Source organism: Meles meles, chromosome 8 (genome assembly GCF_922984935.1).
Source record: "Meles meles chromosome 8, mMelMel3.1 paternal haplotype, whole genome shotgun sequence".
Classification (NCBI taxonomy): Eukaryota; Metazoa; Chordata; class Mammalia; order Carnivora; family Mustelidae; genus Meles; species Meles meles.
In genome coordinates this window covers 113,431,467-113,458,992 of record NC_060073.1, presented here as the reverse complement: position 1 = coordinate 113,458,992, position 27,526 = coordinate 113,431,467, and the positions used below count along the sequence as shown (strand labels likewise).

Here is a 27,526-nt window from a genome sequence, read left to right as displayed (position 1 = left end):
CTTGCATCAGCTGTCCTGAAGCGTGACCTGATGTCAGGTCAGGGCCGCACGAAGGATGTGGCTTAGTGATGGGCTGCCAGACTCAGAAAGATTGACCGGATTCCAGGAAGGAGGTGGCAGCAGAGGATGTCACCCACGTCTGCCTGGGTAACAGTCTGGGCAGGGGCCTGATAAGCAGCCTCTGACTCGGATCGGATGGCCCCAGTGTTGGGGTCTCCCTGGGTGCTGGCATCTCCGTCTCTCAGCCCTGCCTTGCCTCACGCAGCTCCTCGGTCTTGGATCTTTTCCCTTGGTCACTGGCCTCTCAAGCCCTACTTTTCTCCACTCCTCTGTTTGAGAGCCTGGGTCCTTCACTGCAGTGTGTGGACTGTCCCAGCGGTCCTTCCCTGCCTTCACAGCTGCCCCTTCACACCCTTGTGGAGCTGCTTGCGGTTCCCAGATGCATAGGCCCCAGCAGGAGAGGCATATTCCAGCGATGTAGTCTTATCACCGGGACGGAAGGCAAACACACGCAGCCAGGAGAACCAATTGCATTTCTGTGAGATGCCACCAAATTCAGTTCAGCAGCCACTCAATTTGGCCATGGGTGAGGGAGAGCATGCGATGGAAATAAATCAATTAAACCAGTTGGATTAAATTGACTGGTCATTTTGGCCCAAATGCTCGATCGCTTTGCACCGGAGAGACATAGCCTTAGAAACACAGTTCCCATAGCAACCATACAAAGAAGAAATGGCAATAAGAAACAGTGCATGTGAAATTTATTTTATCTTCTTTTGCCTGACTTCCTGTAGGCCCATCTCATATTCCCTTAGGCACTGGCCATCTGGGCTTCTTCTTCTTCTTCTTTTTTTTTTTTTAGCAGTTTTCCCCAGGAAAGGACTCTGCATAAAATGCCCTTTCTTATCTGCCTTTGACTGACAGATTGAGATTGTGATTTGCAGTTTCGAACTTCAGTCCTTTGTGTCTCTAATGAAATCCTGCCTCAACCTGGCCCCCTCCTTCTCCCTTGAACTTTACTGGTTTTCTTAGCTATAGGATTAGGGAGTTTATTGCAAAAAGGGATTAAGATTTTAGCTTCAGGACCTGTTCTGGATGGTTTCTCTCAGGGAACACATCATTTGGCTCACAGCGGCTCCCGTGGCTCCAGATACCCCAGAGGACAATCCAGTTTGAAGGGTCTCTCCTTCTCCCGCTCCCTGCCCCCCTTTCTGTCGGTCACGAGGAGGTGATTCAGAAGATTCCATGTTTGGGCAATTTACAGACAGACGTTTAATTCAGCCTCCTCTACTGGTCTGTGTCTTAACTCAGATGTCCGTCTTCTGAACCTTGAAAATGTCTTCATTACAGAGCCACTTGGGGTCCCTTCACGTAAACACGTGACCCAGCAGAGCCCCCTCGCTGTACATAAAAGGATTGATTTCCTCTCCTTTTGGACATCACTCTCCTGGAGAACTGCCTCCCACTCCCGTTTCAAGACTTGTGCAAAGAGCTTTTGTTTGAAGTTGCCTGTTCAGCCCCATCTCACAGAAGCAGCTTTAGACTTTCTTAACTGTCCCTCCTGGGATCCAGGTCACTTTTCCTCAGGCTGACATTCAGAGCCTTTCACACGCTCATCCCAACGCAGCTTTGGAGTTTATGCCAACAGGAAAACTGTACGATCTCTTGCTGGAGCTGGAATGGCTCCTTACCGGGCTCCTTACCGGGCTCATGGAGCTCCTCACCATTTCCAGCTACAGATCTTTGCTCTTGCCAAGCCTTTCACCTACAGTGGCCTCTGTCTACCTCTGTGATACTAAAAATCTTTCTCTCCATTCTCCACTTCAATTTTTTAAAATCTCCTTTTAAGGCCAGTTTTTATCATACGCACATGTGTGTGTGCGCGTGTGTGTGAGCGTGCACACACGTACAGTTGTCATTAGGAGCTGCTCGTTTGGGGCTTCTGTCTGTGCGATTGCTGTGTGAGAAACCACTGCAAAAACCAGTAGCTTAAAACAGGAGGCATTTACTCTTAGGCCCAAGGGTCTGCGTGTCTATCCCTCCCTCTCCACCCGCCGCTGAGACCACTGATCATCTTTCTGTCTCTGTGGTTTTGCCTTTGCAGAATGTCATATGGTTGGGATCATGCAGTGTGTAGTCTTTCAGCTTGGTTTCCTTCCCTTAGTAATGTGCGTTTCAGTTTCCTCCCTGGCTTTTCATGGCTTGGTAACTTTTCTTCTCCTTCTTTTTTTTTTTTTTTTAAAGTACCGAATACTCTTTTATTGTCTAGATGTACCGCAGTTTATTCATTCGCCCACTAAAGCACATCTCGTCACTTCCAATTTTGACAATTATGAATAAAGCTGCTAAAAACGTCCATGTGCTGGTTTTTGTGTGGACATAAGTTTTCAGCTCCTTTGGGTAAATACCAACGAGTGCAATTATTGGATCATATTATAAGAGTATGTTAAATTTTGTGAGAAACTGCCAAACCATTCTGCCTTCCCACCAGCGAGGACTGAGATGAGAGTTCCTATTGGCTCCACAGCTTTGCCAGCCTTTGGTGGTGTCGGTGTTCTGGATTGGGGTCGTTCTGCTAGGTGTATGGTGATATCTGATTGTGATTTGATTTGCATTTCTCTGATGACACGTGACATAGAACATCTTTTGATATGTTTGTTGCCTGCCATGTATGTTCACCTCTACTCTATACCCAGCGGTAGTCCAGAAATGGGTCTGAGAGCTGTGAGAGTAGGCCCAAGGGCTGCTCTTGGTTTGGAGGAGGCAGTGAGTGAGTGTTTCCAAATTCACAGGAAGGGACTGTGTCGTGGCACTGTGATTAATTGAAATGGGCAGGTGCTGGTATCTTTATTTGGATGGCATATTTACTGGGTATGCAGGGAAAGCAGAAGAAAGACTGGACCCTGATCAGAAATTTCCCTGAGAGTCATTTAAATCTATTCAAGGGTAAAACATTGGTTCTTCATCTCCATCTTTGTAGAAATAATTGCAATATATTTGGTCGAAGCCTTCATTTGCTCTTGGCAAAAATAGCTCTCTTTTCCTTTTCCTTTCTTCTCTCTGTGGCCTCAGTGGTATAGACTCCAACGCTCTCCCTGAGAGAATTCTTGATTGGCTTCATGCAGACTCGCGGTGTGTCTGCTGGGCCCTGACACTCTCGCTGCTCTCTCTTGCAACTGCCTTACCGAGGTACGTGGAAAATCTTTCCCCAGATGACTGTTGTTCGCCTGAGAACGTGGAGAGGCTACAGAGGACTTCCTGGGTCAGATCTCTTGTAGAAAGAGTGTGGGTTTGCAGGTAAAGCTGCCCTGAGTTTGAGTCATAGCTCGGCTGTCTTCCGTCTCTGTAAACCCAAGTTAAGTACCCATTATGAGCTTTATTTCCTTTATTTGAAAGTCAGGTCATTATCTTCTGTAACTGGTATTGCTATAATTGATGATACTTATTGATTGCTTATACTGTACTTGGAAGGGTAGCTACAAGGATTAGGTGAAAGACTGCATATTTTTATGTACAACATCATGCTTGGTGAGTACGAGGTGTTTATATCGCACATCGGTTCTCTTACTCTTGACTTCTTAGGAGCTTCTGTTTCTGACACTGTGCTACCGTTCCTCTCCCGACCAGTTCATCCACACATCTACAGTCCTTCATTTCATTGAACTTTAACCAAAGGATTAATCAACCAATGAACAAATCATAAATAAATATGTTAATGAGTGCATGCTATCCTGGGGCTGGCAGTTAAGTATTAACTTCTCTGATAGGCCAGGAAAATACATATTTTTGGAATTTATTATTCCAGAAAGTCTCAAGCTGTACCTCTCTCCACCTCAGTTGTTTCCAGTTGGAGACAGTAGATACTTGGGAATGTCTGGAGATATTTTTTATTGCTGTAAGTTGGAGGGGGAGTGAGTACCACTGGCATCTAAAGGTTAGATGTTTAGGATGCTGCTACGTAGGCCACACCACACAGGACAGCTCCCTGTCCACAGTAAAACATTATTTGGCCCAAAATGTCAGTAGTCCAACTGGAGAGAGGGGATTCTTTAAGGGAAGAGAATATTTTGCAAAATCCCACCCTGACTTTATTTATTTATTTATTTTTTTCCCCACCCTGACTTTAAGAGTCATGCTGCGTATGGACTTAGGCAGGGAGGTGTCTAGTGGTGCTGAACAGTCTGGGTGATTCACATTAACAGTGTCTCTGTAGAAATCTGATTAAATACATGTAAGGAGCAGTTTCCCTCATCTACTTGCTGACAGATTAAGGTAAATGACTCTGAATTCTTGGCAGAAATTGCTGACAACAATCTTGTCTTCACGTGCTCTAGCACCTAGGATTAAAAAGTCCACAGACATGGGCTGACAACCAAAACCCAGCCCTGAGCTTTCCTGCCTCACGCTCACTCAGGCTTTCCTTATGTTCAAAGCCTGGATGCTCAGACAATGACCCCTCCGTTCCTCTGGAGCTCTCAGGGGTGCAGGTGTTTGCACAGCCCCCTGGACAGCTGTCTCATGACCATCCCAGGCCCCTTCTACCCACCACCCACCCCGATCTCTCCTTTCCCTTCACTGCTTGTTCCGTGGAGTCTGAGTGATCCTGCTGTTAGGACGCATGTGGCACTTGACGAAAATGAGTCCCGGAATTTCAGTTTACCACCCAGGCTCAACCTACCAGAAGTTGTTTCAAATAACAGAACTTGGCTGAATTATCCCATGAAGGGGTCAAGAAAGTAAAAATCACGGAGGGAGCTAGGCTGAAGGCTGGAGAAAGTATTGTGGTAGAGTCTTGACAGCTACTCACCAAATCCATTTCCTTTTTTCTCCTGAGCTCACAGCTAGACGTTTCTCACTTCCCTTGCAGCAGTAACTTTGGCCGTGTAACTGGCCAGTGGAACACAGGAGTAAGCGTCGTTTGTCACTTCATACTCAACCCAGAAAAACTGACCACGTATCTGCCAACTGGATTTGGGTGTATAGAGCTGCCTTGAAAGCCGTGTGTTGACGGCAGAGACTCTTCCTCCCAGAGTAATGAATGAGCCAGGGGATGAGAAGCAAGAGCATGTCCAGAGTCTGGATGGAACTGGATGGAACTCAGCTGAGAAGTCAGTCAGCAACCAGCAGGGAGCAGACACTGGAGATGATAAAGAAGGGGGATGTGGGATTTTTACTAAGCATGTGTGACTTGCTGGAAAGCTTTCACTCTGGCCGAATCTTGCAGATACCATTTGTTTCCTGGACAGTGATTTTGGGCCGTCAGAGAGGGATTTGACAAACTCATAAGACTAAAGAATAATTATGTTCCTGTGACTAAAAAACACAGCCCTCACTCTGGCCCTTCTGCTGGGGGGTGGGGGGCAAGAATCAAAGAAAGATGATTTCGCTCTAGGAAAGAAACATCATTAATGTTCTCATCCTGTCCACACCTTCCACTTACTCTAGCCAAATGTTTTTCCTCCATTATGCTCTTTAGGGTAAAAAGGAGTCCTTTTTACCTAAGAAAAAGGCATACTGATGAAAAAACAAATAATTATTTCCGAACTATCTATTGCAAGTACCCTCAGGTTTTAATTAAGAGTCTCTTTTTTTCCCCATCTCAAACCTGGCCTTCCTGAGCAGCACAGGTGCCCATAGAAATCATCTGGAAATGGCCTGGGAGCTTGTTTAATGTCACTGCCTAATCACTTGGCTAAATGTCACTGCTTCAGAACATGCATTTTTATCTTCCGTTCCTCCTCTTCTCATCTCCCCTCACAGGTAGGAGCCTTTCAATAAATCTTCAAGGAAGAACAAAAACTTCTTCAGTTGGCTTTCACTCTTTTTTATCCCCCCTAGTATTCGGGGAGAGATTTTAGGCAAGGAACCACTTACACACATGGCCAGAGAGTGTTTCTCGTGCAATGAGGATGTTGTATTTTGTGACCATTAGGATTCCTTCTAAGGCAGAGATTGAGAGTTTCAGGTTCTCCTGTTGCTTCCAAACTCCCACAGGTTTAGCAAGGCTGTCTGCGCCCTTGGTCTCCAACCCCACCCTCTTTACATACCTGTGAGCGTAAACAGCACTTCTCAGCTTTCTGTACATGTTTTATTTGTGTGGATAATTCCTTTGCTCTTCCTTTCAACTTCCTCCCTTACCCCAGACTTTTATCCCCTGTTCATTTTCTCCAACTTAGTGATAAGTAAAGGATAGTAGTACATTTAAGTGGATTTTTAAGCAAACCACGAAAAGGAAAGTACAATGTTACTCATTCTTTGGGGCTGTAGCATGGAGGAGTAGCACAGGGTGATGGGACACCGAACATCAGAGCACTTAAATATAAAAAACATACATTGACAGAACTGAGGGGAGAAATAGATGTCAGTGTAATAATAGTAGAATTCAATATCCCACTTTTAACAGTGGCTAGAATATCAGATTGACGATCTATAAGGAAATAGTAGATCAAATGGGCTTAGGAGGCACATACAGAATATTCCATCGACAGCAGCAGAAAAGGGCACATGGATAGGTCACGTTAGGCTACAAAAAAAACCTTTTTTTTTCATTTTATTTCATTTTATTTCTTTTCAGTGTTCCAGAATTCAGTGTTTATGCACCTCACCCAGTGCTCCATGCAATACATGCCCTCCACAATACCCACCACCTGGCTCCCACAACCTCCCACCCCCAGCCCCTTCAAAACCCTCAGATTGTTTCTCAGAGTCTATAGTCTCTCCTGGTTCATCTCCCCTTCCAATTTCCCCCAACTCCCTTCTCCTCTCCAGCTCCCCATGTCCTCCATGTTATTTGTTATGCTCCACAAATAACTGAAACCATATGATACTTGACTCTCTCTGCTTGACTTATTTCACTCAGCATAATCTCTTCCAGTCCCATCCATGTTGATACAAAAGTTGGGCATTCATCCTTTTCAACATCCGTCCATGTTGATACAAAAGTTGGGTACTCCATCGTGTATATGGACCACATCTTCCTTATCCATTTGTCCACTGAAGGGCATCTTGGTTCTTTCCGCAGTTTGGTGACCGTGGCCATTGCTGCTATGAACATTGGGGTACAGATGGCCCTTCTTTTCACTACTTTCATCTGTATCTTTAGGGTAAATACCCAGTAGTGCAATTGCAGGGTCATAGGGAAGCTCTATTTTTAATTTTTTAAGGAATTTCCACACTGTTTTTCCAGAGTGGCTGCACCAACTTGCAGTCCCACCAACAGTGTAAGGTTCCCCTTTCTCCACATCCTCTCCAACACTTGTGGTTTGCTGTCTTGTTGATTTTGGCCATTGTAACTAGCATAAGGTGGTATCTCAATGTGGTTTTGATTTAAATCTCCCTGATGGCTAGTGATGATGAACATTTTTTCATGTGTCTGATAGCCATTTGTATGTCTTCGTTGGAGAAGTGTCTGTTCATATCTTCTGCCCATTTTTTGATATGATTATCTGTTTTGTGTGTGTTGAGTTTGAGAAGTTCTTTATAGATCCTGGATATCAATCTTTTGTCTTTACTGTCATTTGCAAATATCTTCTCCCATTCTGTGGGTTGCCTCTTTGTTTTGTTGACTGTTTCCTTTGCTGTGCAGAAGCTTTTGATCTTAATAAAGTCCCAAAAGTTAATTTTCGTTTTTGTTTCCTTTACCTTTGGAGACATGTCTTGAAAGAAGTTGCTGTGGCCAATGTCAAAGAGGTTACTGCCTATGTTCTCCTCTAGGATTCTGATGGGATTCCTGCCTCACATTGAGGTCTTTTATCCATTTCGAGTTTATCTTTGTGTATGGAGGCTACAAAAAATCTTAACAAATTTAGCGTGGTTGAAATCATACCAGGTGCCTTTTCTGAGGAAAATAGAATGACACTAACTATCAATAACAGAATAAAAAATTAGAAAATCCACAAATAGGTAGAAATTAAGCCACATACTCTTTTTTTTTGCCACTTTTTTTTTTAGATTTTATTTATTTATTTATTTATTTATTTGACAGAGAGAGATCACAACTAGGTAGAGAGGCAGGCAGAGAGAGTGAGAGGGAAGCAGGCTCCCCGCCAAGCAGAGAGCCCGATGTGGGACTCGATCCCAGGACCCCGAGATCATGACCTGAGCCGAAGGCAGCAGCTTAAACCACTGAGCCACCCAGGCGCCCCAAGCCACATACTCTTGATCAACCATCAGGTCAAAGAAGAAATAAAAAAGGAAAACAGGAAATATCTTGAGATAAATGAAAATGGAAACACAACATACTGAAATTTATAGGACAGAGCTAAGTCAGAACTAAGTGGGGCATTAGAGTGACGAATGCCTATATTAAGAAAAAAGACAGATCTCAAGTATATAACTAACTACAGCGCAAAGAAAAAAAGAATAAACTAACCCCAAGTTTGGCAGAAGGAAGGAAAATTAAAGATAAGAACATAAATAATATTTAAAAAGTGGAAAAATCAATAAAACTAAGAGTTGGTTTTTGAAAAGATAAACAAAATGGACAAACGTTTGTCTAGAATAACAAAGAAGATGGAGATTCAGGAATGAAAGAAGTGACATTGGAACTGGCGGCCCAGAAATAAAAATGGTGAGACTGCTTATGAACAGTTATGTACCAGCATACTGAACAGCCTCAAAGAAAGGTACACCTTCCTAGAAACACACTCCCTATAAAGAATAATGAAAAAAATAGAAAACTTGCGTGATTGATAATAAATACGAGATGGAATCAATTATCAAAAATCACACAACAAAGAAAAGCCCAGGACCAGACGGCTCCACTGGTGAATTCTACCAAACACTTAAAAAAGAATTAATTCCAATCCTTCTCCGAGTTCTCCAAAAATTAAAGGAGAGCAAACATTTCTAGATTCATTTTGTGCAGTCAACGTTGTTCTGATTATCTAATCCAGACAAAGATACTTATTTAGAAACGTGGCTTCAGAGCCCAGAAGGAATTCTCTGAGGGTAACAGGAGTTCACACTTCTTAGATCCCAAGAGTAAGGTGGCTGCCACTCTGAGACTAAGTGACCTAGTACTGCAGAGGCTGGATCTGGTCGGGTCTCCCCAGGGAAGGAGAGTGGAGGCATTTGGGATGAAGCAGGTGGTCAGAGGGGATTGAATCAGAATGACTGGATGATCCCCCAGCTGACCCTTTGTGAGGTGGCGGTGGTGTTGAAAGTGCCATGAGTTGAGGGTATTGATAGACAACCATTCTCTGTCCCCTTTCTGTGACTTTCTGTGCTTTTTCTCTGCTTGAATCTTATTCTCTGCTGTCACCCACACATTTCCATCAATCTTGCTCAAGCAAGCTTGAGCTCATTCTTCCAGAATCATCCCCAAAGTCATCTTCCAGAATCCTCTTCTAGGAGACCTCCCCTGGCTCCCAGAAGAAGGTGCTTTCTTCCCCTTGTGTCTGGTGGTAGACACTACAATGACAAGACTGAACGTTTAGGCTTGCCACATTGCCTCATTTCCCCCAGCAGATTGAAAGGCACCTTATAGTTTTTCAGTAAATCACTACAAATTATGTGAGTAATAAATTGAGTGATAGTGGGAGCCGAATATTTCTGTGAAGTAGGGAGGCCGGGAGAAGGAAGCATTATAGAAGGTGGGCATGATTGCTACACAGGCAGTTTAGAGAGGTCTACAGACATTTACTGCCAATGAACCAGGAGGTCTAGGAGCATGAAAGTCAACAGATAAAATCGTATCTCGGGTAATTTAAAAGTGGTTGAAATATTCCTAAAATCTAGTGGGATAAGCTTGGTTGTCCTGGGTGAAATTACCTAAGGAAACTGAATCTTTTTTTTTTTTTTTTAAGATTTTATTTATTTATTTGACAGAGAGAGAGCACAAGTAGAGCGGCAGGCAGAGAGAGAGGAGCAGGCTCCCCGCTGAGCAGGGAGCTGGATGTGGGACTCCATCCCAGGACCCTGGGATCATGACCTGAGCCAAAAGCAGCGGCTTAACCAACGGAGCCACGCAGTCACCCCAGGAAACTGAATCTTAAGATAATTCTACCTCGTATTTTTAGATACCAATAAAACACAAAATCTGGAATGGGGAAGAGTTTTTTTCCCAGAGAGGAAGCTGGTGACCTGTGCTCAGCTGAGCATCGTCTTCCTGGAGTATCCTGTCATGTCATCCAGCCTTCATCTCCCTGAATACTTAGCACATCTTTGTATGTTACTATACAATTATAATTGGCCTATATATGAAATATATGTGCTTACAGGTACCATAACTGTGGTTATGGATTGTCTTTATGGCCAGTCTCCCCTACGGTATCTAGGTCATTGCTTTTCATACAAGAGATATAAAGTCACAGAATGTTACATATAGCCTAAAATTCTCATTTTGCACAAGAGAAAGCTGAACCCTAGAGACATTGTACAAACTCATTCTATATGTTTGTTTAAACAAGGAATCATTGCATCATTCATTCAACAAATACTTCAGTGACTTAATGTCCAAAAACATAAAGATGTTCGATGCAAAGATGAATGACACCCTCCCTGACATCAAGAATGCCACAGTTTTCTTGGGAACAGACATAGGAACAGCAGTATACCGTCAGTGGAGTGTATCCTTTGGTTTAAATCTTTGAAAAACAGTTTGCTGATATATACTTTTTTTTTTTTTAAATGGCTTTGGTCCTTCAATTCCACTCCAAAGAAATGATTCAGTGAGAATAAATTTGGATGTAAGCACGGATTTATAGAGTGGTTTTCCCCCTTTTTAAATAATAATGTTGTTTATGAGGGTGTTGCTAGATTTCAGAATCAACTGTGCTTTATGATGCATGGTATTCTTTGCATTCATTAGAATGTCTGCAGAGGGGCAGCTGGGTGACAGTTGGTGAAGCATCTGCCTTCAGCTTAGGTCATGATCTCCGGGTCCTGGGATCGCGCCCCTTGTCCTGCTCCCTGCTCAGCTGGGAGTCCTCTCCCTCTTCCTCTGTCCCCTCCCCCACTTCCCCTGCTCATGTTCTCTCCTCTCTCAAATAAGTAAATAAAATGTTTTTAAAAATTAAAAAGTATGTTGAGGGAGAATATTAAAATAGAAAGGTGATGGTGACATTTATTTTTTGAGAGGCAGAAAGTAGTTACCATTGCATTTTATATTTTAGGAACCTATTTTTTATTTTATTTTATTAAGAGTTTTTTTTGCATGTTTTTTTATTTTTTTTAATAAACATATAATGTATTTTTATCCCCAGGGGTACAGGTCTGTGAATCACCAGGTTTACACATTTCACAGCACTCACCATGGCACATACCCTCCCCAATGTCCATAACCCCACCCCCCTCTCCCAAGTCCCCTCCCCCCCAGCAACCCCCAGTTTGTTTTGTGAGATTAAGAGTCACTTATGGTTTGTCTCCCTCCCAATCCCATCTTGTTTCATTTATTCTTCTCCTACCCCCCAAACCCCCCATGTTGCATCTCCATTTAGGAACCTATTTTTTAAACGTATATCTTTATTTGTGCCTAGAAAAAAAACTCTCAAAGTTTTAATAGTCAAAGTATTAGTAGTCCTCTCCAAATGGTAAACGACAGATACTGTTCTTTTCCTTGTTTTTCTTGGCTGTATTTTTTTTAAATGTTTCACAATGACTACACATTTGCTTTAAAAGAAAAGAGGAAAAAAAAAGACTTCTAAGGAAAACTAAGTTATCTGGAAATCGAGGCAGCACTGGTTCCTGAACATCTGAATCTCTTGACATGGAGCCAGACGGGGAAGGTCTGACCGGCACTGACCCATTCGTCAGCGGCCCCCAGACGTGAGCGGTTATTTTTACTGGATCAGTCAACTAAGCATTAACTGCAAATCCCTTTTTCTTCTTTTTTTTATATTTCGTGGAGGAAAGCCTAGAACAAATGTTTTCTCTAAATCTTCGTGAAGCAGAAACAAGCAACAAGTAAACATGTCAGAATCAAAGACGTTTTGGAAAAATACCCCGAACGCCTGCCTGAGAACACGGCTCCGCTCGCTCTCTTCTGCCGCTGTGTTGTGACCTCCTCCGTGAGCTCCGTGTCCCTGCCAGCCTCCAAGGGGCTCCCAGATCACCAGAAATCTCTTTGTGTTCCGTGCTGGTCTCGTGTCTCAGTGGGTTCTATTCTTTGAAAACGGGTAATTCAGACACACGCAACAGCAAGTTACCCCGAACATCCCGCTTTCTCGTCGTCCGGGCTAGCCGGGTATTTATGGGTTATTAGATCTCACTGATCTCTGTTCTCAACCGAGGGCTTTCAGTCTATTAGAAAGGCATCATCCTGACACCGAAAGGACAAACTGAGACAAATTCAATGGGAACACTGTGCCAAGGTCAGAGCAAAAACAGTATTTACCTCGCTAAGACCTCCAGGCACTCAGACAGATTAAATTAGAACAGGAATGAGTACATGCTCTCCTCTGTTTATGTAGTTGGCAGGAAGTGCTTTATTTTATATAGATCACATAACCATCATCGAAAATGTATTCTGTTTTTAAGTGTCGCACCCTGTCAGAGAAGCTGGCTTCTTAAGGGACACGGTATAGTCTAAGCGGGCACAGATTGACCATCTCTGGGCATCTCCTGTAACTCCCACCCTGGAATCCTCACTGACCCCAACTCTGCATCCTTTCAGGGAGTTATTATGATTCCCATTTCACAGATGAAAAACTGAGGGTGAGTTTCAGAGAGCTTAAGAAATAAATCCATGGTTGCATGGTTGGTTAAGCGGCAGGGACAGATTTGAGACCCATATTTGCCAGAGCTCAAAGCCGGTGCCTTTCATAAAGCATCCTGCCATTCCTGCAGGTCAGACAGAATGAATGCCGTCATGTCATGGTTAATCAAAAGGGAGGCAGAGAGATCAAGTGACAGGGAACGCTCACTTGGTGTTTAGACACTGAAAGCCTGCTATGAAGTGTGACATGCTTTCCCACGCTGATATCAGTGGAGGCTGGGAGACGGGGACGAAGGCAGGGAGAGAATCTGATCGGGTATTTGCAGCTTTGCAGACAGACACTCAGTGGGACTGACCCCCAGGAAAGTTAAGGCAGAGATGGTCGTTATCTCTGGTGTTGAGATACCTGAGTTACCTCAGGCCTGCTGCTTCAAGGTGGGCACCGCGTGCAGGCCTGAGGTGGGAAGCCAGTGCCCAGGAGATTCAGCCTCGATGAGACATGTTCCCTACCTTCAGCGTGCTGCTGGCCTGTTCCTAACCTCCCCCTGACCCCTGGTCTTTGTTCTTCAAGCTTCTGATTTGAAGTCAGCCTCAGCTCTGGCTTTAAGGGCTTACAAGCAGTGATTCTACCATGAGAGATTTGTTTCACTTGTGGGGAGTGGTGGTGGGATGGGCTTGTGTTTCTGATTTAGAGAATCAGAACTGAGTTCAAGGTAACCCATTCTTCACTGACCTCCTTCTCTCAAAAGCTGTTCCCCTTGAAGCTTATTTGGATCCTGACCCCCTGCAGACCTTTCTCCAGGCACTCGGGACCATGCTGTGTGTAGCAGGACTCTGCACCAAGAGAACCACTAGGTCACAGCCGTCCAGGCTGGATGATTTCAGTAAAACCTGGCTCTTCCATATCCCATCTCTGTAGGTGCTGCAAGGTCGCTGGTTACATTTGAAAGTCTGAAATCATGGAATTGCAGCTTTGACTTTAGAAGTTACTAGACTTTAATCTCGGGTATCTTCCGGTTCAACTACTTCCCCATTCAGCAATAGTTATTTGATGTTTGGTCTTAGGTTCGGTGGGAATCATTCTTACAGCTCCTGCTCACTGGTGCCAATTCTGCTCTCCACGATTAGTGTGTAGCCCACAGAGCCGCTGTGTTAAAAAAAAATGCTTAAAAGAACTGAGTACCTTAATGAGATTGTTGGGAGAGGCTCCTTGGGGAGGTGTAGTAGGAAAGTCAGCTCTAGGCAGGCCACAAATGCTCATGGATCCCATTGCCTCTGTTAGGTGGTGTTTGCGGCTTTTGTTCTTTATGTGAAGCCAGCAAGGAGTAGGCAGGCCTCCAGTTTCAGGCTATACATCATCGGAGGAGAGGTTCTGTTGCCAAATATTTAGAGAGGATGGGCTATGTAAGAAGAAAATCTCAGGCGCCAGTGATGAGCTCTCAGACCCTGAGATGACATCTCAGACCCTGTCAACACCCTGGCTGGAAGAAAGAGGTGCAAGTAAATTCTTTGTGAGTTTTCTCCACCATTGGCTTGCAGGTAGACACATGCTAATTAGATAAGGCCTGGTGTAGAGCATTGAACACATTTTATCAGTATAGAAACAAGCAGTAGGAACTTGGAGCACTGCGTGGGGCTGACTGTAGGTCGGCCACCCACTGCTTGTGGAAAGCAAAGCGGCCACAACCTCAGCAAAGAGCGGGTCAACCCTGGGTCCTAGGGAGTACCCAGCCCATACCAGCTCTGCCCTCGTTACGACCTCAACCTTCTGGCTCAAGGGACCCAGACAAGGTACCACTGCTGGGGCCAGGGGGGTCCAGCCCACGGAGGATAGATCCATCATCCAGTGGCTTTCGACTTCGTACCTTCCAAAGAGGCACGTTGGATTAGTAGAAGGAGCAGGTCTTGAAGGCAGACTTGGGTTAGAATGCCGGTTGCAGCACCTAGTCATTGGGAGCCCTTGAACAAATTATTTAACCTCTCCTTTTCTTCCTCTGTAAAATGGAGATAATTCTCTATCCCAAAGCCATGTGCCAAGGATTAAGTGGGATCATGTTTACAAATACTGTATATTATAGTACTGGTTCACTGAGTATTTTCTCCCTGTCCCTTTTCTACTGATGGCTTCCTTGCCTGTCCCTCTTTCTCTAGTCTGCAGTTTGGAGTAAGGGCATGTTAGGATGCCCTTCTAGCTAAACCCCACACACACCTTGCCTTTGGGAGCTCTGCCTGCTCCTTTGACCATTTTCATCCTCCTCATCACCTCCACAGAAAGAGGAGCCGGAGGACGTGGAAGAAGCTGTATCAGACCCATCTGCCAGTGCTCTGTGTGCACAACTTCTGGAGGGAGGCTGAAAGCTATTAATGGAAGTGCGTGTGTACGAGGCTTTTATTTGTGTATTCTAGATAGTAGACAGAGAAACCAAACAGGATGCCTGCCTTCCAGGGCCTTGCTGTCCAATGACGGAATTGTATTTGTAAGTAAACAACTTCAGGACTGTGAGAAATGTTGTAGTAGAGGTATGCCCAGGTCTTTGGGTCAGTAAACTCCACAGACTGCTTCTCTGTCTCTCTTTCTCTCCCTCACATGTGGAGTGCAGCCAAACAGGGTTCCTGTCTTGTCACTGTTGAATTAGCAACTTATTATGGGTCTGGGAAGGACATTTACCTTCTTAAATTCTCCTTGGGTTCTGCCGCAAGCGAATTAATTCCTAGGTGGTGGTGGAGAACTAATAGGGCAACTTGCTATTGTTAGCAAAGAATGACAGATGTGGAGATAATTTTGAACTGTGGTGATGCTCTGAGACGCAAATGAGCTCCTGTTGACATAACACTTGATTTAAATAATGGATGACACTGTATTCGTTTCCGTGTCCTTGCTGGAAAGCTCGGTCCAAGACCAAGAGGTGCTTGTGAGATTCGATACTATCATAATCCCAAGAGTTTGCTTCTTTCCTCTCATTAAAGAAGGAAAAAAGTCAGTTTCTTTGGACTGTCTAGTCAGATTCCTAAGAATAAAAGCATTACTCTTAAGGCACCTGCTGAGCTGAGGACAGGCAGGTGGGCTGCTCAGAGCATGTGGGGAGAAGAGGGCGGGGCCGGCCAAGGGCAGCGGAGATGCTCACCTTCTGTTCCCCCCCCAGCCATGTGTGGAGGCGCGTTAGACCTGCCCTTCCTCAGGTTCCCGCAGAACGCTGCCAGGTGCCGGAGGTGGGCGGGTAATTATAACCAGAGCAAACTTAGGTAATGAAGTGATCAAGTCAATAAGTGTTATAGTAGAACCAGTTCTTCAAGATTTATTTTTAGTTTTAGAGCGAGAGCAGGGGATGGGCAGAGAGAGAGAGACTCTCAAGCAGACTCTCTGCTGAGGGGAGAGCTGGACACAGGGCTCAGTATTGCAATCTGAGATTCACATGACCTGAGCCGAAATCAGGAGTCAGGTCACTTAACTGCCTGAGTCAGCGAGGCTCCCATAGGACAGTTCTTTAAGATAATGCCACAGCAGAGGTATTGGATCATGCCAGACATCTGAACAACTCACAAGGCGGACACAGAAAACGAGTAAAGAATTGGGTGAAGATGAAATCAGGACACTGAAACAGAAAAGAAAAATTCTGAAACTTCTAAACAGCAGCAGAAATAACGGCAGTGCTCAGAACCCCAGTGCAGAAGAAAGGGGCCAAGAGCAGGATGAAGACATTACCTTTAGCCCTTGAAAAGAAGGAAAACAAAGACTACTGCAAATGTCTGTTTGAAATTTCGATTCTTCTGGGAAACCAAAGCTTACCTACCTCTGGATGGGCCTGAGGCTGATGAAATTCCAGAAGTTGTCTACTCCTGATAGCGTCCAAGCCCTGCTGGGGTGCCACATGGATTCAGGGGGAAAGGCACTGAGGGGGCTCTCTGAGACCCCAGCAAGGAAGAACAGACACAGGGGCTAGACATCTGTGAGGGCTGCGTCTGGGAAGAAACCCTCAGGGACGCGAGAGACCCTCCCTTGATTTCCAGGATCACTGGCCGTGTAGCTAATGTCACAGAGGAGATATGCCTGCCCATGTTGGCAAGGTTTGTCCACAAATCCATAACCTGTGCACTTCCTACCTTATGAACCCGGTGCCGAAATGTCAGCTTCGTCATTTCACACTCTGAAGACTGAGGAGTGGGGATTAAGCATGGATGTGATCGTAGCCAGGTTTACACTGTGTCCAGTGGATTTTCTTCCAGAATTGAAGCTGTGGCCTGCAGACTTTTAGAGAAATAGTCCCAAGCTAGCTACACAACCTGCTCTTCCTGGGCCTTAAATACGTGCTTGGCAAAAAGCAATGTTTGTTATGGGACTATCTGTTGCGTTGCATTAGAAACAATTGATAAAATTCATTGTTGTTGTGTCGTGTCTCGCCCCCCGCCCCCGCAATTATCACACATGCTTTTAGAGCATGGCAATATAATTTCTGTCCTGTTTGAGAACAGTGAAGAAAGGAGCAAAGAACAGAAGGAAATTGGCCCTCCTCAGTGGGCAGTCTGGAATGATGGTTTCGAAATTTTAGTGGCCCTCCTCCACGCGCCTGTTTTATGTTCTGACAGTGACACCAGTCCCGGACGGAATGACTTCTGCTGTGCAGGCTTTTGTGCTCTGCAGTGCAGTGGCACATTTCGATTTCATTGTTACCACTGTTGTTCCAGAACATGTTCTGTCTTTTACAAGAACCTTTGGGGAGAATCTCCAAGGGCAAACCTCTGATGTCTTCTTTGCAGCCAGTCATTTGACTGTAGTGCTTTGTTCACTAAATGAATTGATAGAACGTATTGAAGTTTATCATACATTTTGGTTTGCAGAAGCCACACATTTGGTGCCCAACCTTGGTATTCAGATGAAAATCCCTGAGCATGTCTGCAGAACCCAGCAAGGCAACCTGGAGTCTCAGCCGATGTCTGAGAGTTCCTAAGGAAATTCTAAGCATCCAACAGTGGAGCACACTGTTCAGGGACTGAAGGAGTCTCAGAACAGCGCCTGAAATCTCTTCAGTGCTTATCTCTGGTGCCTTCAGTCATGGGGCAGATCCCATTTAATACGCTGTGGGAGGGCCACGCTGGTGCCTACAGAAGTGGCTTGCCCAGTCCTGGCAAGCTCTCAGCTCCATCACACCATGAAAGAATCACGTGGGAACACAGAGGGGAAGATACAGTTTCCATCAACCACTTATGAAGCCCTCCATCTGACAAACATCCGTTTTTCCCCTGATGTTTATACATTGCTGAAGGTCCCAGGTATTTCTGTGACGAAGGTTGAGAATGAATACTAGGAAAAATAAGGCCAAGTTCCTCAAAGCATACCTGAAGAACACTTTGACAGGCCAAAGGTGAGGTTCCTTGGCTTTGTGTAACATGAGTTTTGACCTAAAACATGATCTGAGTTTAATAATTGTGGACACGCATATTAAACTCAGTGCAGTGAAGTCAGAGCTTCCCACAGATGGTCGAGAAGCCATTGAGACTACCTACGAGACTTTAAACATAAGCTTTTGCTTACATTTGATACTGGAAAAAATATGAAAGAAATTTCAAAACAGCTTCCAGAGAAGCTGTAGATGTATATAGATCTCTTTAATAACTGAATGTCTTGACCTTAGGCCTCTCATTGAGGACAGTGGCCATTGATAATCTACATTTAATGGCCCCTGTTTGAACTCTTCCCACTTTGAAGACCTGTTTTTCCAGAAGACAGCATTAACAGTGACACGTCACACTTCTGTGAGATCTCTGCTAATGGCACTTTGGAATTGGTTGAGGTGTCATTTTAGACATTTTAATGTTTATTTTTATTTTAAGATTTTATTTATTTACTTATCGGAGAGAGAGAGAGAGAGAGAGAGAGAGAGCAGGAGCAGGGGGGAGAGGCAGAGGGAGACGCAGACTCTCCCACTGAGCAGGGAGCCTAACGTGGGGCTCGATCCCAGGATCCTGAGACCATGACCTGAGCTGAAGGCAGACGCCCTACTGACTGAGCCACCCGGGTGCCCCTAGACATAACATTTATTATCATTGTAGAGCTGATTGCTGGGTATTAGGTTATCAGTTCTTTGAAGAAATGAATTTTGAGGCAGTGTGGGAGGAAGGAATACATTTTATAAAATGTTATCACAAGGTTCACTACTGAGCTCTGAATAGTAGGAGTTTTAAGTATGTTGTTAAATATCTGTAATGGACAGTTTAAGGGAATTACCAGACGGTGAGAGAAACACATAAACTCTGGAAACAAGAATCTCAGAGTAGGTTTTTGTTTTTATGAAATGAACTTAAACAGGTTATAAAGTTTGAGTGGAACAGCCTGCTTCTGCTGTTGGTCCACATCTGCTTGCTGCTGTTCACATTCTTTTGTTGAGGTTGTATCTTCATAAGCTTTTCAGCTGGTGTGAGTCGAACACTTCTTTTGCATGGTCAAGACGGGATCCGAGACCATGGATATTGACAACTGATTTGCCTGTTTTCTTCTGTCTTTTTCCATGTCTCTATCTACTGCCTCATCTTAGTTTATAATGAAAACTCAAAAAACCTACAAAAATATTTTGTGGTTTGTCTAGGAATAATACAGAAAATATTGCTCTTATTTTTGGTGAAGACAGTAAGTTTTATTTAGTTTATTTCAATCTAAGTAAACTATGAATTTTGTTTTTTAAAAAAGTATTAACCTTAAAAGCTTTTTAAAAAGTTTTTATTTGAATTGGAGTTAGTTAATGTGCAGTGTAATATTAATTTCAGGTGTACAATAGAGTGATTCAGCACTTCAATACCATACCCAGTGCTCATCATGACAAGTGCCCTCCTTCATCCCATCACCTGCTTCACCCATCTCCCTCCTACCTCCACTCTGGTGACCATCAGTATGTTCTCCATAGTTGAGTCTCTTTCTTGGTTTGCCTCTCTCTCTCTTTTTTCCCCTTCATTCATTTGTTTTGTTTCTTAAAGTCCACATATGAGTGAAATTATATGGTATTTGCCTTTCTTGGACTAACTTATTTTGCTTAGCATAATACTGTCTAGCTCCATCCATATCATTGCAAATGGTAAGATTTCACTTTTTATGGCTGAATAATATTCCTTTATGTGTGTGTGTGTGTGTGTGTGTGTGTGTGTGTGTGTGTGTATATATACATATATATATATATACATGCATACACACACACACACACACATATATCTCACATCTTCTTTATCTATCCATCAGTCAATAGGCACTTGGACTGTTTCCACAATTGGCTATTGTAGATGACGCTGCTGTAAACATCAGGGTGCATGTATCTCTTCGATTTAGTATTTTTGTATTCTTTGGATAAATACCCAGTGGGGCAATTACTGAATCATAGGGTATTTGTAATTTTAACTTTGTGAGGAACCTCCATACTGTTTTCCACAGTGACTGCACCAGTTTGCATTCCCACCAATAGTGTAAGAGGGTTCCCCTTTCTCCACATCTTCATCAATACCTGTTGTTTCCTGTGTTGTTGATTTTAGCCATTCTGATAGGTGTGAGGTGCTATTTTGTAGTTTTGATTTGCATTTTCCTGATGATGAGTGATGTTGAGCATCTTTTCATGTATTGTTGGCCATCTGGAAGTCTTCTTTGACAAAAAGTCTATTCATATCTTCTGCCCAATCTTATTGGATTATTTGCTTTTGGATGTTGAGTTTTATAAGTTCTTTATATATTTTGGATACTTATCCTTTCTTGGGTGTGTCTTTTGCAAATATCTTCTCCCATTCTGTAGGCTGCCTTTTAGTCATTATTTCCTTTGCTGTGCAGAAGCTTTTTATTTTGATGAAACCCCAACAGTTTATTTCTCCTTTTGTTTCCCTTGCCTCAGGAGACAAATCTAGAAAAAAGTTGCCATGAAACTTGTCAAGAAACACTTGAAAGACTTTAGTAAATCCACATAATCATGTAATATGTATTCTGTGATACAAAAATAATGTAAGCCTATCTATTGGACTATCTATCCTCTTTTGATTTTTGGTTTCTTATTGTTAATAATGACCATAAACTTATTTGAAAGAAAATATACCTGTGTTTCCAATAATCAAATGGCATTAGAGACAAAAAAAAAACAAAAACAAAAACAAAAAACAACTCATGCTTCCCTTTCTCACTCGCCTGTCAGACCCCAGTGTGCAGTGGCTATCTCTCCACTTTCGCGTGGCATTTTTCTATCCATTTAGGGTTGGAGTCAGGCAAAGATTTCTTTCATGTCACCAACCCTCCATACCTCCATAATTTGAAATAATCCATGAGCTCTGTGTAGAACCTTATGTACTCTGGATGTTCCCATCATCTTCTACTTTCCGTGCAATAAAATCATTGGGAATGGAGAGGGAGGCTTAAAGAAAGGAAGAGGGGACAAGACTAAAATCCCACTGTACATGGGAGAATATAAGAATTTGCACTTGCAGAATGCCTTCTGTGTGCCAGGAAATTTCTATATGTTTTTGAAATCATAAAGTAGAAGTTTGTTGTCCCCATGTTACAGAGATAGAAACTGAGACTCACAGAAATTAAATGATTCATCACAATTTTCAGAACTAGTGGTGGTTGAACTAGGGTCCATACCTGAATGTCTCCACTCACGTTAGTCTAAATCAGCAAACTTGCAGGCCTGAACCCAGTTCAAGATCATGATATTTTGTTTTGCTTGGTCGGCACTGGGATATGCGCCTCTCACCCATTTTCATTCTCTTATATATCACACATGTACTTACTTTTCCTGGATCAGTAGCATTTAGAGTTTGCAATTTCTGTCCCTGGTATAATGGATGATTATGGGCTCTGGAGCCAGACAGTCAGGCATTTGAGCTGGGGCCAAACCAGTTACTAACAGAGTGTGTGTTTCGGGCAAGACTAAAACCCAGTCCCTCCATACAGACAAGGTTAAGCCATATCTAGGTCAAACAGCTTTATAGAGATTCAAAGGAAACCGATGTAAAGTGCTTGGCATTTGGTAAATATCCGTGCTGTCTACAGTGCCCTCCCACCCTTATCACCATCCACTGCAAAATCACTTTGAGAAATTTCTCCATGCTCTGTTCCTTTCAAAGACTATTTCTAGAAAAAGAGACTATGTCTGTGTCTAGAGACTGAGGCTACAGTCTCCATTGCTACTGTAAGAGAGTATCAGGCCAGCATTCTTCTGGCCCCCAGATCTACTGAGGTGTGGAATTCCTACAGAGAATGTGAGACCAGTCTTCATTTTTATGTGTGATGTAACAGAAATATGCAAAAACCCCTTTCATGAACCTTGGTCCCTTAACCATACCAAAGGTAGATAGATATTTATCTATCTATCTATATATATATGAAGAGTCATAATGGGGGAGATGTGAAAAGGTTGGTGAACTATTTCCTGGGAGCTGGGTGTTGCTATGCTGATTTCTACCCCTTCCCTCCTCTGTCTTGGCCAAATGAGGATTGACTTCTATATGGAAAAGCTCTGTGGACAGTTAGATGTATGTGTTGCTGTTGGTGGTGGTGGGGGGAACTCTGTGTATGTAGGTCACATTCTTAGCAAGAAATCTAAAGGACGAATGTCTGACAGCTGTGTTGGTGGCAGATGCAGGGGAGGGCTGCTCAGATGGCGTGAATCTGCATTCCTCGACCTCATTCTGGGCAAGGATCCCTGAGGGTCTCCCGCTGAGTGCTGTGGGCCGCACGGGGAGCTTGTAGCAGGCAGCCACAGAACTGCCCACGGATTCCTTAGAACCTTCCCTTTCAGTGTGCTCCTCCTGACTTCTGATAATGAACAACTCTGTTCCTGAGGATTTTTCTAGAACAGGAGCAGGCCACTCTCCCTGGGGGGCAGTAGGCTTGGTGTGTCAGAGAATTGACCGCTCTGGAGCAGTCGCCAGATGGACTTGAAAAGTGACGTTGTTCATGTCTTTGCAAATACCAGGATTCCCTGTTTCTGAGCTGGGATGATTCTAAGGCACGCATCTGATATTTCCCAAATTTCCTTGTGGGATGAAACTCTAGTGCTAATGGGCTTTGTGTTGTGCTCCTTTCCTGGATGTCTCCTCTTCCCTCATTACCTTAGCCTTCTGGGAGGGCTCTCAGCAACTCGCAGAGAAGTTACTGGCATTCACAGCCTTCCCTCGGTGTCTGTTTCTGGAGGAGCCCAGACTAGGACAAGTGGCACTAGGAGAGGTCCAAGGAAGAATATACCCTTATGATAAGATTCTGGAACTTGCCAACCAGATCACAAAAAGGGCTCTGTTATTGGTGGTGATAAGAGAGGCGATGATAAGCCCTGGCAAGCCGAGCATCACAATTACGAACATTTTCATCTGTGGTGAGCTGGAATGGAAAACAGTCTTCCAGAATATCTCCAGCATTTTTTAGATATGGTGGCAGTGGTAATGATGACTGTGGAATTGGTGTTAATTGTCATGGTGGCCCTGAAGGGAAAAGACCACCTCAGGTCAGCTAACCATCAAATTATTCTCCATGTGAGGCCCAAAGAACCTTTAATTCAGCCTTTACAGAATGCGTATTTCTTGTAGCCATAAGTCAGACCTGTCTGAGTATGAAAGAAGTGGAGTGACAGAGACTTAGCCCTGGCAAGTCTCCTATGCTAAAGTCCAGGGCCTTGGTGGGGGAGGGGCGTGGGTCTGAGACCCGAAATGGGGAGACTGGGGACTGGTGTACTTGAGAACTTTGAATTAACACTTTCTCCTGAATTCCTTTCTCTGAAAATGGCTCCCTTGCCCCTTTGTTACCAGGGAGCAGATTCTCCTTGCCCAGAAATCATGCAGAGACAGACACCTCCTAAGATGATACTTACCTTCTTCAAGGTTTTCCTATACTTGCTTCAGAGATTCTAGGACCGTAACTAGGGTCAAAAGCTTGAAGTCCTGGGGCGCCTGGGTGGCTCAGTGGGTTAAAGCCTCTGCCTTCAGCTCAGGTCAGCTCCCCGCATCGGGCTCTCTGCTTAGCGGGGAGCCTGCTTCCTCCTCCCTGTCTCTCTGCCTGCCTCTCTGCCTACTTGTGATCTCTGTCAAATAAATAAATCTTAAAAAAAAAAAAACCAAAAAACAAAACTTGAAGTCCTGAGAAAATATTTTCCCTGCTCCAGGAGAAAAGAACAAAGGGATCCTTAACAACAGAGCTGCAAGGCTTGGCTAACATGTCCTGGCAGAATCAGGAATATTTTACCTGTACTTTGAGGGTACTGCCCCAACTATGAGGAGTTTAAGGCTGCAGAGATAGAATTTTTTAAAGGCAAGCATTCTCCCGTGACATCAGCTTTAGTGTCCTAGGCAGGACTACTCTCATGGACTCTAATATGCTGCTGGGAGAGTTCGTCCAAGTTTGGAAAATGACAACTTGCAGCGAATGAGATGCCGTTGGTGTGTAAATACCCAGCTCTCTTGCTCCTCATATGGGGAAGTCCTTAGGCGGGTGGTGAACACTCAGTCCCACAATTTTTCCTTAAGATTAAGCAGCTGGAAGTGGAAAGAAATACCAGATTCCTGGGGATGAGGGAACAGTCACCAGTGACAGCTGAGTGAAGGGGCCGTGCAACAGGTCAAGGAGGAAGTTCTCCATCCTGTGTCAACCTGAGCATCCCTCGGCCCCAGGAGTACAGTCATCTTGGGACAGAACAGTCCAAGTGAAACTCTTCTATCCCTTGGCTATTTTTTTCTCCGATGTGACACCAGAGAGATAAGAAACCATCTAGCAATCTAGGGATAGATGGTGAGGGAAAAGGAAGAGATAAACAAGTCTAAGAAATACAGAAGAAGCCAAATATTACTCCTTTTCGTGCCCCTAGGCTTGCAGTCTAAAATAAGCTAAAGTTGTGAAGAAAGAGAAAATATGTGGTTAATTGGTTTTTGAATTTTTATGAGTGTCTGAGAAGATATTCTAATTATTGAATTGACCTTGTATTCTGATTTAAAAGGATTTAAGAACGTCTTTTAACACTTTTATCCAAAAAATTATGGTACCTGTCAAATTTCTACTCAGCAGCCCAGAAATTAGTACAGGGGAGTCTCTAAAGATAACAGTGAAACAAACCAAAACACCAAGTTTCATTTGAGTTCCTCAGATGTGTCTGTTCAGCATGTCCTTTCTACTACATTGTTGCCTTTGTGTTCTTCGGAAACTCTCCAGCTTTTCTTCCCATCTGTTCTGTTACAAAAATAAAAAGCATAGTTGATAGCAACTGACCTAGAGGAAAGGTAACATAGGGTGCGGAAAGAAATCTTAGTTGTCTCATGTTTGTATTTCCTAGCCCATCATCCTTCATGGTTGATAACTCCCAGGCTATTTTAAAGCCATATTGTAACATTGTTTCATTTGTTTTCTTTTGCAAGCATAATATGAATGTATAGACAATGGATAGGAAAAAAAGGAGTATAAGAGGCAAAAGGTTGTTTGGCTTTCTTTCTTGAGTCTCAAATACAGTAATGTTTGCTTCATAAGGAAGAAAGAAACAGGAGGGTTTGAGATGGCCACCCACCATGTGCATAAGTCACTTACCATCACTTTGTTCCCTCAGAATCTTCAAGAGCTCTGAGTGTGCCCAGGAGCAGATCTGTGACCTAAACCAAGTGTTCCTTTCTTGCTGTGTATTTTTGTGTTGTAGAAAACACAGTCCAAAGCTGTAATCAAATATAGTGAGATCACTTCCTCTTTCTTAGCATGAATCTTTGTTCAACATGGAAGGCAACAATTTTTGTTGGAACACTGTATGCTTCATCAAATGCTCTTGATTGATCCCTGAGACCTGATTTTTTAAAAAAATTTGTTATAGATTGACTTATTAGAGAATTCCTGATGGTCTTATTCCATCTCAATCAAATTCAACAACTCTGAGAAAGCAGTAATTGAAATTGTCATAAAATATGCATAGGGCTCAAGATGCCCATCTCTTCCTTTGGACCAATGTTTCCTAACTGTGCAGAGAGAAGTTGTATGTCTAGGGTAGTGGTTCTGAACCGGGGGTGATTTTGTACCCCCATCCCTGTGACAGTTGGCAATGTCTAGAGCTATTTTTGATGGCACCCCAGAGGGGGACACTACTGGCATCCAGTGAGTAGAAGCTGGGGATGCCTCTAAACAAATGCATTAATTTCCTATTGCTGTGTATTTCCTATAGCAGCTTACAACAATGCTCCTTTGTTAATGCACGGTTTTCTATGTCAGAAGTCTGGGAGATTGGGAAGGGTGCTTGACCAAGCCGTCTACTTAGAGTATCATGGGTCTGAAATCAAGGTGTTGGTTAGGTTGGGCTCTTATATGGAAACTCTGGGGGAGAATCCAGTTTTAATCTCATTGATGTTTTTGGCAGAATTCAGTTCCTTGTGGTTTTAAGACTGACGTCCCTATTTCCTTGTTGGCCCACCTGCATTTGTGCATGTCCCTCTCCAACTTCTAGGTCAACAATGGCATGTCAAACTCCCCACAATCCCCCTACCCTGACCTTGTGCTTTGAATCTCTGACTTCTCTTCTGCCACCAGACAGAGAATATTCTTCTTTTAATGGGCTCACCTAATTGGATCAGGCGTGTCTGAAGTATCTCCATAACTGAAGGTCACCCTTTTGGAACTTTAATTACATCTAGCAAAGTTTCTTCACTGCAGCCCTCATTAGCTTTTGATTGAATAATTGGAAGAGGGGGGACCATCTTGAGAATTCTGTTTACCACCACAGTCTATAATGCACAAGACAGTGTCTCACAATAAAGAATTATTCAACCCCAAATGCCAGTACTGAGAAACCCTGGTCTAGATAGACCTTTTTGCACATGGTGCAAATATTTTCAGCTTCTCTTTCTCATGAAGGGCCCCTGAAAGAAGCACTGGCTTTCTGATCCTGATCCCAAACTCTCGTTTTCCAGGAGTTGTTGGTCACAAAGATCTTATGAATTATTTGACACTGGCTGGTCCATCTGGCTTTACCCATTGACTGCTCTAGCCTCATGTCCATTGGTCTGCGCAGTTCACAGTCTTCTGTTCTTGGATGCAAGTGATATTTTATTTACGTATATTGGGAAAATAGACGAATTTTAGTATTTTTTGCTTGTGGCCAGATAATCAGAATATAATCATGCATGTAATTAGAATGCAAGTTCCTGATTACAGAGACTTTTCCTTGGTCACTGACAGCCTGAGAACCTAGTGCAGTTGGTGACATGTGGTAGGGGCACACTGTTGAAGGAATGACTTCTGCAGTCTGGGATAATACAGCAAGACAAACCTTGACTTTTGGTGCAGATACCCATATTTAAATGGGTCTGAGGCTTGATTAGACAATCCTTTATTATGAGGCATAAAGGGATAAAGCGTATGTTTATGTAACTAGAGATTAAAAATATCTTGATAGGTATATAAAGGTGTGTAGGCTCTCAGCCTTTCTACAACCTAGAACAGCCACCTGGTTTAAACTCTTACCTCCATATGAAATCGTATAACTCTCCGGATGGGTCATTCTAGTTTGGATTTGAAACTTTTCAGATCGTGTCACAGGATTTAGATGCTTTGGAATAGAAACCTTCAAAGTTTTTTGTTTTGGGTTTTTTTTTCTGCTGAATACTCCCTAAAGAATTTTGGAAAATCATGGATTCCTCTGGGTAATTGAATTTGACATCTAAAATTTTTTAACCATCATATTTTTTTTTTTAGATTTTATTTATTGATTTGACAGAGAGAGATCACAAGTAGGCAGAGAGGCAGGCAGAGAGAGAGAGGGAAGCAGGCTCCCGGCTGAGCAGAGAGCCCGATGCGGGGCTCGATCCCAGGACCCTGAGATCATGACCTGAGCCGAAGGCAGCGGCTTAACCCACTGAGCCACCCAGGTGCCCTAACCATCATATTTGTAAGGA

General features: G+C 43.6%; 1 pseudogene; it reads left to right on the top strand.

Annotated features, from left to right (window-relative positions):
- The window catches only part of LOC123948856, a 116,162-nt pseudogene extending 97,954 nt beyond the window's left edge, over positions 1-18,208 (top strand).
- Positions 18,209-27,526: the final 9,318 nt, after the last annotated feature.